Below are 12,785 nucleotides of genomic sequence, written 5' to 3'. Positions count from 1 at the left end.
AGCTCTGGAGAAGAGATGGAAACAACAGAGAGCCGTGAGCACACAAGGCTTTGCCCTGACTGTCTCTCACACTCAGCCCTCTGATCTCATCCACATGGGCTTTTCAGAAGGTGTCAGACTGTCCAACACGTATCATTTGCACTGTCGACTCGCTGTGACTGCAGCTGCTGCTCACACCTGCTCTGCTTGGCCCTCCCTGTGGGCGTAGAGCTGTCCAGACAGCCGCCTGACTCCCCCACAGCACCTGGGGCACAGTCCACAGAACCTTGACTGTGAGTTCAGTCTATGGGAGCAGATCTCAAAACGTGTTCCCCACACTGCCACTATCACCTGGAGTGTGTTAGAAATGCAAAGTCTTGGTCCCACCCCAGACCAACTTGATCACAAACTCTAGGGTGGATCCAGTAACCTGGGTGTGTACAATTCGGAATTCTAATGCACACTAAAGTTTGAGAACTTTGGCATTCAGCACATTTTCAGCACTGATTTTGGGTTACAGGTTTAGCTTAATTAGTGGCTTCACGTATGTGACATGAGGAACAGGGGTACCTTTTAAACAAATCATTGAAATCAATTAAACAATGACTCCATCCATTATGGATGACCTGGCCATTAAACAAAGTTTAAAAGTGCAACATTACTTGTTTTTCAAACACCAGCCTAACTGCGCAACAGTTTGAACTAAAATTAATACCATTTTCTTAAGAAATGCATTCAGAAAATAGCTGACCCAGATCAACTATCCACACTATTACAGCAAATTTCCTTCCAGAAAACTTCCATATCTGAACACAGTCAGATACACAGACTGATGAGTCACCTAACACAAACAGAAAAATATACTACTAAAAGCTAAGATCACAATTTCTCAACCCATGCTGTTTTCCCATCGGCAGAAAGGCAGCTCTTACAGCTCAGCTTCCAGCCCCTCCAACATGAGCCTCCTGTCCAGCCCGGGGCCACAGCTAACCAGGCTGTTCCTGCTGCCACTGGCCTGCCGACAAAGGTATGGCAATATCTTGGGGCCTGTCTGCTTCTCAGTTTCTACTGAGTCACGGTGAAAATAATGATGGTGAACAAACCAACTTCCTCACCCTCAAATCTCCCCTGCCCATAGCATGAGATGCTAGGAGGGTCCAAACTAGACCTGGAAAGAGTGAAGTGGCTGCATTATGGAGAGACGGCTTTCCAACTATTCCCCATGAAGCTCTGCCTGCAAGTCTGTCTGTGCCGGGCCCGGGAAGTGGTGGAGAATGGAGCGTGGGCTGCTATAACATGACAGTATGGGCAGGCAGGCTTAAACAACAGGCACTCATTTCTCACCGTTCTGGAGGGGAAGTCTGAGAGCAGGGAGCCAGCACGGCAGGGTTCTGGTGAGAATTCTCTTTCTTCCTGACTTGCAGATGGCTTCCTCCTTGCTGCATCCTCACAGGGCAAGAGAGGACGCGCTGGGGTCTCTTCTTAGACTGGTACTAATCCCAATCATGAGGGCTCTACTCACATGACCTCCCCTAAACCTAATCACCTTCCAAAGGCCTCACCTCCAAATATCCTCATCTTGGGGGTTAGGGCTCCAACATGTGAATGGGGGCCCCACAAAGATGTAATCCAAGCAGGAGCAAATCTGGTTCTAAAGTACCTTCCAACCCATATCAGCATAGCAGTTCTTAATGTTTTACAGGGCCTCTGTCAACTTTTCTGTAAAAAGAGTTCAGTCTGTGGCTAAGAAAAAAGGAGTATTATGAAAGCACAGGTAACAAGGCTTTATTATGACCAAAAATAATGGGGTGGCCTTGAGTTGAATGTTGATGGATTGGCAAAATTCAGAATTTGTTTTGCAGGGAGAGGGGAGGCCTGATGGTTGGGGGAGGAGGGGCAGAAAGAGAGATCTGCTTGAGCAGAGACAGCAAGTGCTCCAACTCAGGGCCGCCCTTTCTTTTGAATTCACAGCACCTGCTATCTGTGCCACCACCGGGCACCTGACCTGCGCGGCTGTGCGGTCCTTTTCATCTCCGTTGTTCTTTAACTTTAGGCCAGGTCCTGGGACAGGACTCCAAAGTGCACTCTGCCATCTAGTCTGTCTTTTATCCTGCTTCCTTCTCGACTCAGGACGGCCTGACCCACCCCACTGCAAGAGGCAGATTTAGACCAGTGCATCCAGCCCCACCAGTGCCACACGCCGACCCAGGCAGGCACTTAACTAACACATGCTTCAAGTCCCCGGAGTATCATGGGGTGAAATGCCAGTGCTGATTTATAAGCCCAACATCCAATTACAATTGCTTGATGATGGAGAAAAAAGGATGACTACGCAGACAAAAGGCATGAGACCATCACAGGCTTTCAATATCAAACCAGACAAAATGCATTCAAAGCATTAAGGTTTATGAAAGAACCAAGAGTCAAGATATAGCTTCTACCACACGTCATTTATGATACAGAGTGGTAGATTTAGTGTATTTAATTTGCACTTAACTAGTATTTATTAAACTTGGGGGGTAGAAAGGATCATTTTATCCTGATAAAGTTGCAAACTCCCAATTTTTAAAGTTTATGCTACAAAATATCACTGTAGCAATGAAACACAACAAAAATCCTCCAGGAATTTTAAAAGACTTCTTGATAGCTGTAGCTTTCCAATTCAGAACACTGAACTTAGCTCTACCCACACACCCAATGATCCTCATCCTCTTTTCTCCCTTGGTGTTCATTTGTCCCCCTCACGACATGTGCACACGCCTTTAATCTAGCACAGGCCCACTTTCAACCCAGCACCCAGTACCGTGCTGTATGTACAACTGTGCACTTGGCATGTGTGCATTTTAACAGCACACAAAAAATCTACCTCATCATGTCAAGGGCAGGGATAGCTTAATGCAAATTTTGGACTAACGTGAGAAGCTCTGTTAGTGCACCCCGATGATGTGAGAGCAAAGCCACGGTCACAGAAACAGCCACCGTGAGAGGCAGAAGGGACAGCTCACTAGGTCTGACAGGTGGAACTGGAACCTGAGTGGTAGCCAGGAAACAGGAAGAAGGGGCAGGTAAGAGGCACCCTGTGGAAGGAGAGGGAACGCAGTGCCTTGTGAAGTAATACAACACTGGCACAAATGGCAATTTCCAAAAAAGGAGCCCAATTTTTCCCTCTCTGGCCCACAAGAGGGTTTTTAGGTATGCTGATTAGCTTTTTTTCCCTCTGAAAAAAGTAATATTTTAATTGATCACAGAGAAACTATAAACTCTAATATAATTATTTTTTAAAAAAGAAATTACATATATTCCTACCTCCCAAAAATAAGCACTTTTCATATTTTCATAGATTTTCCTTCTTGTATTTTTCTTAAAATTTTCACTCTATGAGTAAACGTAACTCCCATTCTATATTCTGGGGTTTATGTTAGCATTGCACTGTGTGCATCTTGAAGGTCCAGAATCACCCTGATAACAGCATAATGGGGTGCAGAGCTCGACAAAGGAACAAGGCTCGTAAGGCGGGGGACCGTGACCCCAGCCTCACATTACTGGGCCAGGGAAGGACAGGCACGCTAAGGACTCATCTCCAGAGAGGTGGCACTGGAATCTGTTCAACTAGAAATAAAAAATGAGCAAAGTCACACATGCCCTCAGAAGAGCTGGTGAGACGTTCAGCAGGAATCGCCAGGGAAGGGGAGGAAAGCAGGAACAGGAAGCAGAGCTCGCCGAAGGGTTTCTAGGAGAAGGCGATGTGGGGACTGCAAGAGAGAAATGTGTGGCCAAAGGAAAAACTGGGGGGAGGGAAGAGGGGAAGTGCCAGGAGCACATACAGGCAGTCAGCAACAGCAGCAAGGAAACCCTGGCGGGGGTTTTGCTTGCATAACAGCCCGAAAGGAGAACTCCGTGACTTGGGGTCAATTCCGATGACGAGGGGTTAACTGCTACAAGTTCCAGTGATGAACTGCACTGCCCTCCACTCTCCCTCCTCTCAGGCATCTGGGACCCCACCCGTCCCCCATTACACAATGCTTATCTGGATGTGATCTACGGCTGAAATCCATGAAAGGAAGCCCCGTGACTTAAAAGTCAGGAAATACTTTTGCACTTTGCTGGGGTGAGGGGATGGGGAAGTCCACATGATGAAACAAGAAGTTTAAAATAGTGAATCCAATTCTTTCCCCAACTCACTAAAGTGTTCACTGAGTTAAGACCTTTCCACCTGGAAAACCCCAACCTCACTGCTCTCATTGATAAGGCCCACATCCTGAAAAAAATCACCTTGGGAAGGAGCATTCTTTTTGGGTACCCATGACTGTTAGGCATTTGGCAAACTCGGTTTTAGCTGTGTTTAATTTCAAGCTTCGATGTTCTCATCAAAAAAAACAGAAACAGACTGTATGACCACTGAGATGGCTTCCTTCCCTTAAAAATCAGGACACTGATAGAAATTTAAAATCCCAATAGATTTCAAATGCTCAAACTTAATCTGTTCTGTGAGTTAAAGTGGACAAGTTCAAATGTTCTTTGCAAGTTATTTTGTGGTAAGTAAATTTCATAAACCTTACTACAGTTTAGTTGGCCCAAAAATCTCATTAAAAAGGTATCATTTCGCCGGGCGCGGTGGCTCAAGCCTGTAATCCTAGCTCTCTGGGAGGCTGAGGCGGGCGGATTGCTCGAGGTCAGGAGTTCGAAACCAGCCTGAGCAAGAGCCAGACCCCGTCTCTACTGTAAATAGAAAGAAATTAATTGGCCAACTAATATATATAGGAAAATGAGCCAGGCATGGTGGCGCATGCCTGTAGTCCCAGCTACTTGGGAGGCTGAGGCAGAAGGATTGCTTGAGCCCAGGAGTTTGAGGTTGCTGTGAGCTAGGCTAACGCCACGGCACTCACTCTAGCCTAGGCAACAAAGCGAGACTCTGTCTCAAAAAAAAAAAAAAAAAAAAAAAAAAAGGTATCATTTCCTTTAGAAAATCTCTACTGACCATAACTGAATATGGCAAATCTCTGCACACTAAGCTTCCACTTGGCATTAACACTTGAGGGTTGTTACTTGTGACCAAATATTCAAGCACAGGACAAAACAAAAAAGGGAGGTAGCAGAAATTGGCTGCTTTGATTAAATAAAGTCGTTCAGTAAAAACTTTCATATTTACCACTCCAAAGGAGGAATTCTTTTCTAAACATCCTAGCCCAGCACAGATAATCAAGTGCTGCACACTCAGCTTAAAAGTTGCACCTTAAACTCCAAAGAAGAACAGCACAATAGAAAAATCAACCTTCTAAGCCTGGTCACTGTGTGCTTAGACAGCCAGGTTTCACCTCGTTGCACACATCAGCTTATGGGACATCTTGAAAGCTGCACATTGTTTGATCTTTTGCTGGGATGATTTTAAAGAGTGAAACATCTATGACTAATTTCTTTACAATGATCCCCAGTCTTTCTGTCTTCCCGATCAAGAGAGTTCTGAAAGAACCCCCTGTTGCCTATGTCTTTCAGCATGGCTGGCTGGAGGTTTTTGCCGCCCCTGAATTCAGAGCCAGAGCTGCACAGTGAGGGGAGCACCTGGGGCGTGTGGGAGCATTCGGCTGCGGCCTAAGCAACTGGTTTCCTGCGGCTATGACTTGAGGCCATCACTCACACTGCGCCACAAAGCTGAAGCGACTATGCAAGCTACCAGCACCCTGCCCAGGAGGCCCAGAGAGGCTCTTCTTGGCAACATGACTGTCTCCCTATGCCAGTCTCTGGTTATCCAAGAACATCCTTCTGATTGTCCTAAAAGTCTGGTGATGTGTAAAGTGCAGGTGTTGAGGGCGGGCTTAAAGAATGGCTGCCATCTGTGGAGGGGCTGGGAAGGCAGCTCGTGCACTCCCTACACATCCCTGGCAGGAACAGGCTGCCTGCACTCTTTATATGTAACAGTAGCTCCTCTTTTGAGTGCTGCCTCACGAATGCCCCAACACGCCTAACGATGAGGTGGATGCCATTATCACACCGGTGTTAAGGCTGAAGACACCACGGCACATATGGGTAAGCAACTGTTCTCGGTCAAACAGCTCAAAATGGAGGAGCCAGGATGTAAGTTCAGGCCAGTCTGATGCAAAACTCCACATTCAACAACAGAACACCAAATAACCCTATTAAAAAATGGGCAAAGGACTTAAGTAGACATTTCTTCAAAGAAGATACACCAATAGCCAAATAGCCAAGCAGGATATGAAAAGATGTTCAACATCACTAATCATCGGGGAAATTAAAACCGCAATGAGATGTCAGTTCTCACTAATTAAGATGGCCATTGTCAAAAAAAAGAAAGAAAGTAACAAGTTTGGGTGAAGATGTGGAAGAACTGCACTCTTGGGCATGACTGATGGGGATGTAAAATTGTGCAGCAGCTATGGAAAACAGTATGGAGCTTCCTCAAAAAATTAAAAAGAACTAAAAGCAGGATCTCAAAGAGACATTTGCACCCATGTTCATAGCAGCATTATTCGCAAAAGCCAAAAGGTGGAAGCAACCCAAAGGTCCATCAACGGATGGATAGACAAAATGTGGTGCATACATAAAATATAATTCAGCCTTAAAATAAAAGAAGGAAATCCTGTCATATACTACAACATGGATGAACTTTGAAGACATTATGTTAAGTGAAATAAACCAGAAACAGAAGACAAACACTGTATGCGTGCACTTACAGGAGCTATCTAAGGCAGCCAGACTCACAGAAACAGACAGCAGAACGGCGACTGCAGGGCTGGGGGAACAGGGAGGGGCCTGGCGGCTGTTTACTGGGTGTATACAGTTTCAGTTTCACAAGGTGAACAAGTCCTGCAGATCCCACTTCACACAGTGTGATGCAAGGCACTGCTGAACTGTGCACTTAAAAATGGCTAAGATGGTAATACTATATGTTTTTACCACAATTAAAAATAATTAAAAGAACTTTTAAAATCTATACTCTTAACCAGGACACTACAATGACTCTCCAATCGGGCCTTTCTGAAATTATACATGACCCTTTTCCCCTCAAGCTGCCAGAAGCCATTTGCAGAAATATGTCTTATAAAGGGAGTTATTAGCCAACACTGTGACATACCAAGAAAACAAAGGACCACAAGCCAAAATGAGGCAACGGAAAAAAGCTCACAGGGCCCACGTTTAAAACTTTAGCAGCTTGGAAAATGTGGATGTGGTGCAAGGAAAGAGTCTTGATTTAAATGAAGATCAGAGATTTTAGGATCTCCTGCCAAAGGTCACGTCAATTCAAAACATGAAATCAGAACCTTTCCAAGCCCTGTCTCTCTGCCCTAAGGGCTTGCACTTTTGCCTGACTCTTGCCCAAGTTCTCATTCATTGTGCAATACTGCCTCTGATGGAAGAAGACAGTTACTGCAAGCCCCATTTTCAAAGGGTAGCAGCCCAAGTCCCAGAGGTGGGAACTGCAGGGAGCAACCCAGACCCCCCTAAACCCAGGGCGCCTCAGCAGGCTGCTCTGCAGCTGGCCAACACCAGGTGCTCACCCTGCGCACTATCCCTGAACACAACGCAAACGATGGCTCCTGCGGTATCGTGGTCTTTGAGCCTGTATTCTCACCTGTAAAATGAGACACCAGATTAAGAATCCCTTTTCTTTCCAACATGAAAAGCTCCCAATAATCTACCAACAATATCAATAGAATTCATTGAGCTCCATAGACTCAGGGTATTATGACAGAATTACTTAAGCAAACAAAAGAACCTTTTCACCCTGCTGTCCAAGAGTCTACAGTCTCAGACAAAAACCAATACAGGCCGGGCACGGTGGCTCACGCCTATAATCCTCGCACTCTGGGAGGCCGAGGCGGGTGGATTGCTCAAGGTCAGGAGTTCGAAACCAGGCTGAGCAAGAGCGAGACCCCGTCTCTACTATAAATAGAAAGAAATTAATTGGCCAACTAATATATATAGAAAAAATTAGCCGGGCATGGTGGCGCATGCCTGTAGTCCCAGCTACTCGGGAGGCTGAAGCAGGACGATTGCTTGAGCCCAGGAGTTTGAGGTTGCTGTGAGCTAGGCTGACGCCACGGCACTCACTCTAGCCTGGGCAACAAAGTGAGAGTCTGTCTCAAAAAAAAAAAAAAAAATTAAAAAAAATTAAAATAAATAAAAAACCAATACAGACATACATGCCAAAGACTACAGAGACAGAACTGTACCATTTCAGGAAGAATAAAGTAGCAAATGGATGAGAATAAAACCATTTCTGACCGACAGTAGATAAGATGTTTGATTATAGTAGATCACAACCAAATGAGCTGTGGCAGTGGACTGCAGTTTATATTAATATGGGGTGACCAGAGAAGGAAAAAGGCAAAAGCCCCCACAAGAGGCAGCGAGAGGCAGTGACCTAAGTCATTATGCCACTAAAAGTAAACAGCAATATGTTTGCTTTCTTCACATCACTGATGTTTTGACATTATTCTTCAGAAACAATAAAACACTATATTATCAAGAACCTTAAAATTACTTCAACAACAAAGTTTAAACATAAACTATGTTCATTTAGAACATACTGATTTGGACTAAACTATCTAACACAATTTCAAAAAACAGGTTTTAGGTGTATAGGAAGAATAATCAGAGAAGATGGAATGTGGTGTCTTTTAAGCTTTGGGATACAGAAAAAAGGATATAAAAATGATGGGCTTTTATATTTTTTAAAAAATTAGCAATTCCCAAACTATTCTCTGAAACTGTAAATATAACATACTGAAGTTTTATTTCTGCTGGATCTAGAGAAATCTGGAATCAATGAGCATTAAGCAACACAGCGCTCTGGGACAGACGAGGGCTGCTTCCCTGCGGCAAGCAGGTGGCGTCCGAGGCACCTGCGGCTTCAGCTGTCCAGGTAACAGCAGTAGCAAGAGGACTGTGGAGCTGAGCAGTCACACAGATTTGGGGGCTAGCACGACCACATGCAGTGACGAGTAAGCCCCCCTAAAATTGCATGGCCCCAAAGAGAGACCCAGAGAGATGTCCTTAGCTCCTGACAACGTCCTAGTTCCCAGCCCTTACCCTTTTGATTTTTAAAAGCCTCCTTCTGATGAAGCTAGCCTGAGTCATTTTCTGTTTCCCCGCAACTAACCCATCCATCGGCTGACACGGGCTCCCACTCATCTGCTTCCCTAGCTGCCCTGCACACTGCCCACACGTGGTGAGCGCTTGAGGATAGCCGAGAAGCTGCAGACAGCCGCCTCCTCCCGGGAACGGGAAACTGGCTAAGTAGGAAAGGAGAGAACATACTTAGAGAGGGAAACAGGTTGGTGATAATCAGATGTGATTTAATGGAAAGAGAAGTGAATAGATGTGACAACAAAGATTCCAGTCCATTCTACCACTGACTGTGTGACCCAGAGTGGGTTTCTTTCCCTCAAGAGCCTCAGTTTCTTCATCTGTAAAACAAGGAATTTGGAATGGATAACTTTTTCAAAGTCCCCACCTGCTTTTAGGATTCCTTGAACATACTGGAATCAATACCTTTTACAGGTCTAGTAACGTCATTTTTAGGAGCTGCGTGGGTGATGGAAAATCTTGACTCTGTCCGAAGTTTGCTGCTTTGGTTAGGAGACACAACACAAGCACCACTCTGAAGGTGCCGCATTTCTGGTTCTGAGTCGGGGATGGGAGATCTCAAAGAGTTTAGCGTGTCCAAAGGAACTTTCTGGGATGAGAGAATGTTCTAGAGCTGTGCTCTCAATATGGTAGCCACTAGCCATGTGTAGCTCTTGAAATGAAACTAATGTGAAGAACTAAATTTTACTGCACGTAAGTGAAATCAGTTTATGTCTAAATTTAAGTAGTTATATGTGGGCTAGTGGTGACTGCCTTGAACCACATAGAGAAGTTGAGATAAATATCCCCAAGACAAAGTAATAAGCTCTCCAACAGGGACAAACACAAGCCCGTAAGGAACACCAGAATGGAGAGGTCGACTACGTCTGAGAAGAAAGGAAAAGAATGGGTGACAGCCAGGTGGCCTGAGAAAATAAAGAAAGCTGTGGGTGTCAGAGCACCGTGGGCTGGGAGTGGAGGGGAGAATGTGAGCAGGAGCAGCTTTCTGGGCAAAGGAAATAATCTGTGCAAAGTCATGGCTGCCTGAAGAAATACCGCCACCCAGAAGCACCAGAACATTCCACAGGGCAGTGCTGCAGCCCTCCAGTGCCCACCCTGGCCATGCCAGTGAATGCTGTAAAAGGTGGCAACGAGCTCAGCTGACAACCCGTGTCTCCCAGCCTCCTGTGGCTATGGGCAGCCAGGTGAGTGGGTCTCAGGTAACAAATCACTAGGGATTTCTGGAACAGGTTTGCTCTCTGGACATAGAAAGTTCACCCTTTCCTCCTCGATGCTGTGTTCTTTGTTCTGCTTGGAACTGGAGGGAAGCCAGAGGTGGAGGCATCCATGACGGTGGGACAGAAAAACAGAAGGCTTTTCACTTACTGGTAATGTCATAGAGCCACTGAGCCAGCTCTGCTCTCCCATCACCCAGACCCCTGTTAGGTAGGAAAGAGTAACCCCTCATTGGTTACAGCAATGTACAGTCAACCAGACACAATCTCTAAATGATGTCTACCTTGGTACCAAGAAGTAAGGTGCTAAAAAATGTGAAAACTGCCAGACAGAAAATTGGGCAATGGAAAGTGGGGAGGAATGCCCCCAGGAGTGAGTGAAAACCAGTGACTTTGTCGTGTGCTGCCAAACATCTGGTCTAACTGCATGTAGCCTGCTGTACACTGGGACACACACCATGGGTGACTGAGGCTGTAGCATTAGCGATAACAGAAGAAAACTTTCAGAACATGGTACATACTGGTCTCTCCAAGGGAGAATAGAACTCAAACTTCTATCTGTAAGCAGTGACAGGAAAAAGTACCACTTTGTTAAGAAAGGTAACCCTGCCTAAGACCTCCGCCCTTCATTCAGCAATTTGCATCTTTGCAGGGCTGAAGAAACAAACTGCTCGGATCATGCCCCTCACCCCCAACACAACCGTGGTATGACAAAAGGCTGGTGCCAGTAAGAAAAAGAAAAACCTTTCCTAAGTAACTACCTGGCGAAAATGCTGCTGCAAAATGAAACCCCCAAAACCAAGACCAGCTGAGGGAAATTCTCACCACCAGAACTGTCCTTCATCAAAAGTTCTCAAACTAAAGCATCTGAATGGGAAATGAACCACAATTCTTCCACTTTCTGTGGAAAACCTATTATTCTTTCAAATATAAAATGCATAGTTTGGTACTATAAATCATTTTCAGAACTATGAAAGGCCATAATTACACTGCTCCTACATTGGTAAGTGATGTTTAAAATTTTGTTAGTACTCATGCTACCAATATTTTCATTTATATGAAAATGACAAAACAAATTTACTTGGAAAAAATCCATTTAGAAAGTGCTTTAGGGTACCCCTGGGCTTTATCTCAGGGCTTCCCAAAGCCGAGAGCTCCTGGACGGGCAACAGCTGGGACTCTGGAGCAGCCAGCTGGGGTACGGGTCACACCCATTTGCTGCCTCCAGAGACATCCGCATGTTCACTGGGATGTACACAAGTAACAGAAACTGTTCGACTAGCAAGATCCTAATTCTGCTTTTAAAAACTTAGGGTTACCAATAATGCCCCGAATGTGTGTTTTATTAGCAAAAGTTAACATCTAATTCTAGAATATTTCCAACATGACATGTTCCTTCACTCTAACACAACCAGTCATTGTACAAGCACTAATTAAAGTGAGCAAACAAGTCAAAACTCGTGATAACTTATTCCTAAAACCATCAACAGTTCATTACTGTAAGTAAAACCCTGGATTCAGAGTCCAGTGTGAATCCTGGCTGTAAGAGCTGCAGCCATAGGCGCGATATTCAATCTTCCCAGCCTCATGTCTTAAAAGACGGGCTGTAGTACCTATATGAATCAGGTGTAAACTGTGTAAAAACACCAACACTAAATGTTTAATACATCATAAGGATAATTACAATGGCTATTATGAATATGTGCATAGTTGCACTGCAAAGAAAACAATATTTGTTGGCTATTTCATCATCTGCGATAGAACACATTTCTAATTTTCACTCTGTTGTGTTATACTAACAACCACTCAGGACTCTTGGCCAGAGCTGGAATCAGAGTAGGAGGTACCCTTGCTGTGCAGCTGCTGTAGCTTGAGGGCTCCCCCCAAGAGAAGCCCAGACATCTCCAGAATCAGAAATTTCAGGGTGCGGCCCAGCAATCTGTTTCTACAAGTCCTCCAGGGGATTGTGGGGCACAGTTTGAGAACAGGTGAAAGAAAGGTAGCTTTGTGCAAATGACACTAACCTGTGGCCCTTCGGCTGCCTGCCTGGGGCAAGGAAGAGCTGTGGAAACCCTGGAGGCTCCCTGGAGACCTGGCTTCCCCCCGCATTCCCATGCACTCTCTTGAGAGGGTGACACAGATCCCCAGCACCCTCCCTTTCAGCCTGGGACAGAGGGAAAACGCCTGGCTTCACCATCCTGGCAGGTAAGAATCACAGGAAAAGCCCCCCAGAGAAGGCGGTTGGTTCCATGCCAGCTCACACGCAAAGCCGTTTGCTAACATCTATCCACACAAAAACATGCACATCAATGTTCACAGCAACATTACTCTTAACAGCCAGAAAATGGAAACAACCCAAATGTCTATCAACTGGTAAAGGAATAAACAAATGTGATATACCTGTACAATGGATATTGTAATTTTAATTACAATAAATTATAATTGTATTGTAATTTTAATCAGCCATAAAAAAGAATGAATTGATGA

At 45.1% G+C, this 12,785-nt stretch overlaps 1 protein-coding gene across 11 annotated transcripts in view; it reads right to left on the bottom strand.

Annotated features, from left to right (window-relative positions):
* TBC1D1 (TBC1 domain family member 1) overlaps positions 1-12,785 on the bottom strand; it is a 204,533-nt gene that overhangs the window by 48,403 nt on the left and 143,345 nt on the right. Inside the window, exon 1 of one of the 11 annotated variants that reach the window (XM_076001167.1) lies at positions 6,669-6,767. The exons of the other annotated variants lie outside the window; for them this stretch is intronic. The gene's annotated coding sequence lies outside the window, so the exon portion shown is untranslated. Of the gene's footprint in view, positions 1-6,668; positions 6,768-12,785 lie in introns of those variants that run through there. 11 annotated transcript variants of the gene reach the window in all.

The sequence above is a fragment of the Microcebus murinus genome, chromosome 3, assembly GCF_040939455.1.
Source record: "Microcebus murinus isolate Inina chromosome 3, M.murinus_Inina_mat1.0, whole genome shotgun sequence".
Lineage (NCBI taxonomy): Eukaryota > Metazoa > Chordata > Mammalia > Primates > Cheirogaleidae > Microcebus > Microcebus murinus.
This window is presented reverse-complemented; position numbering and strand designations above follow the sequence as displayed.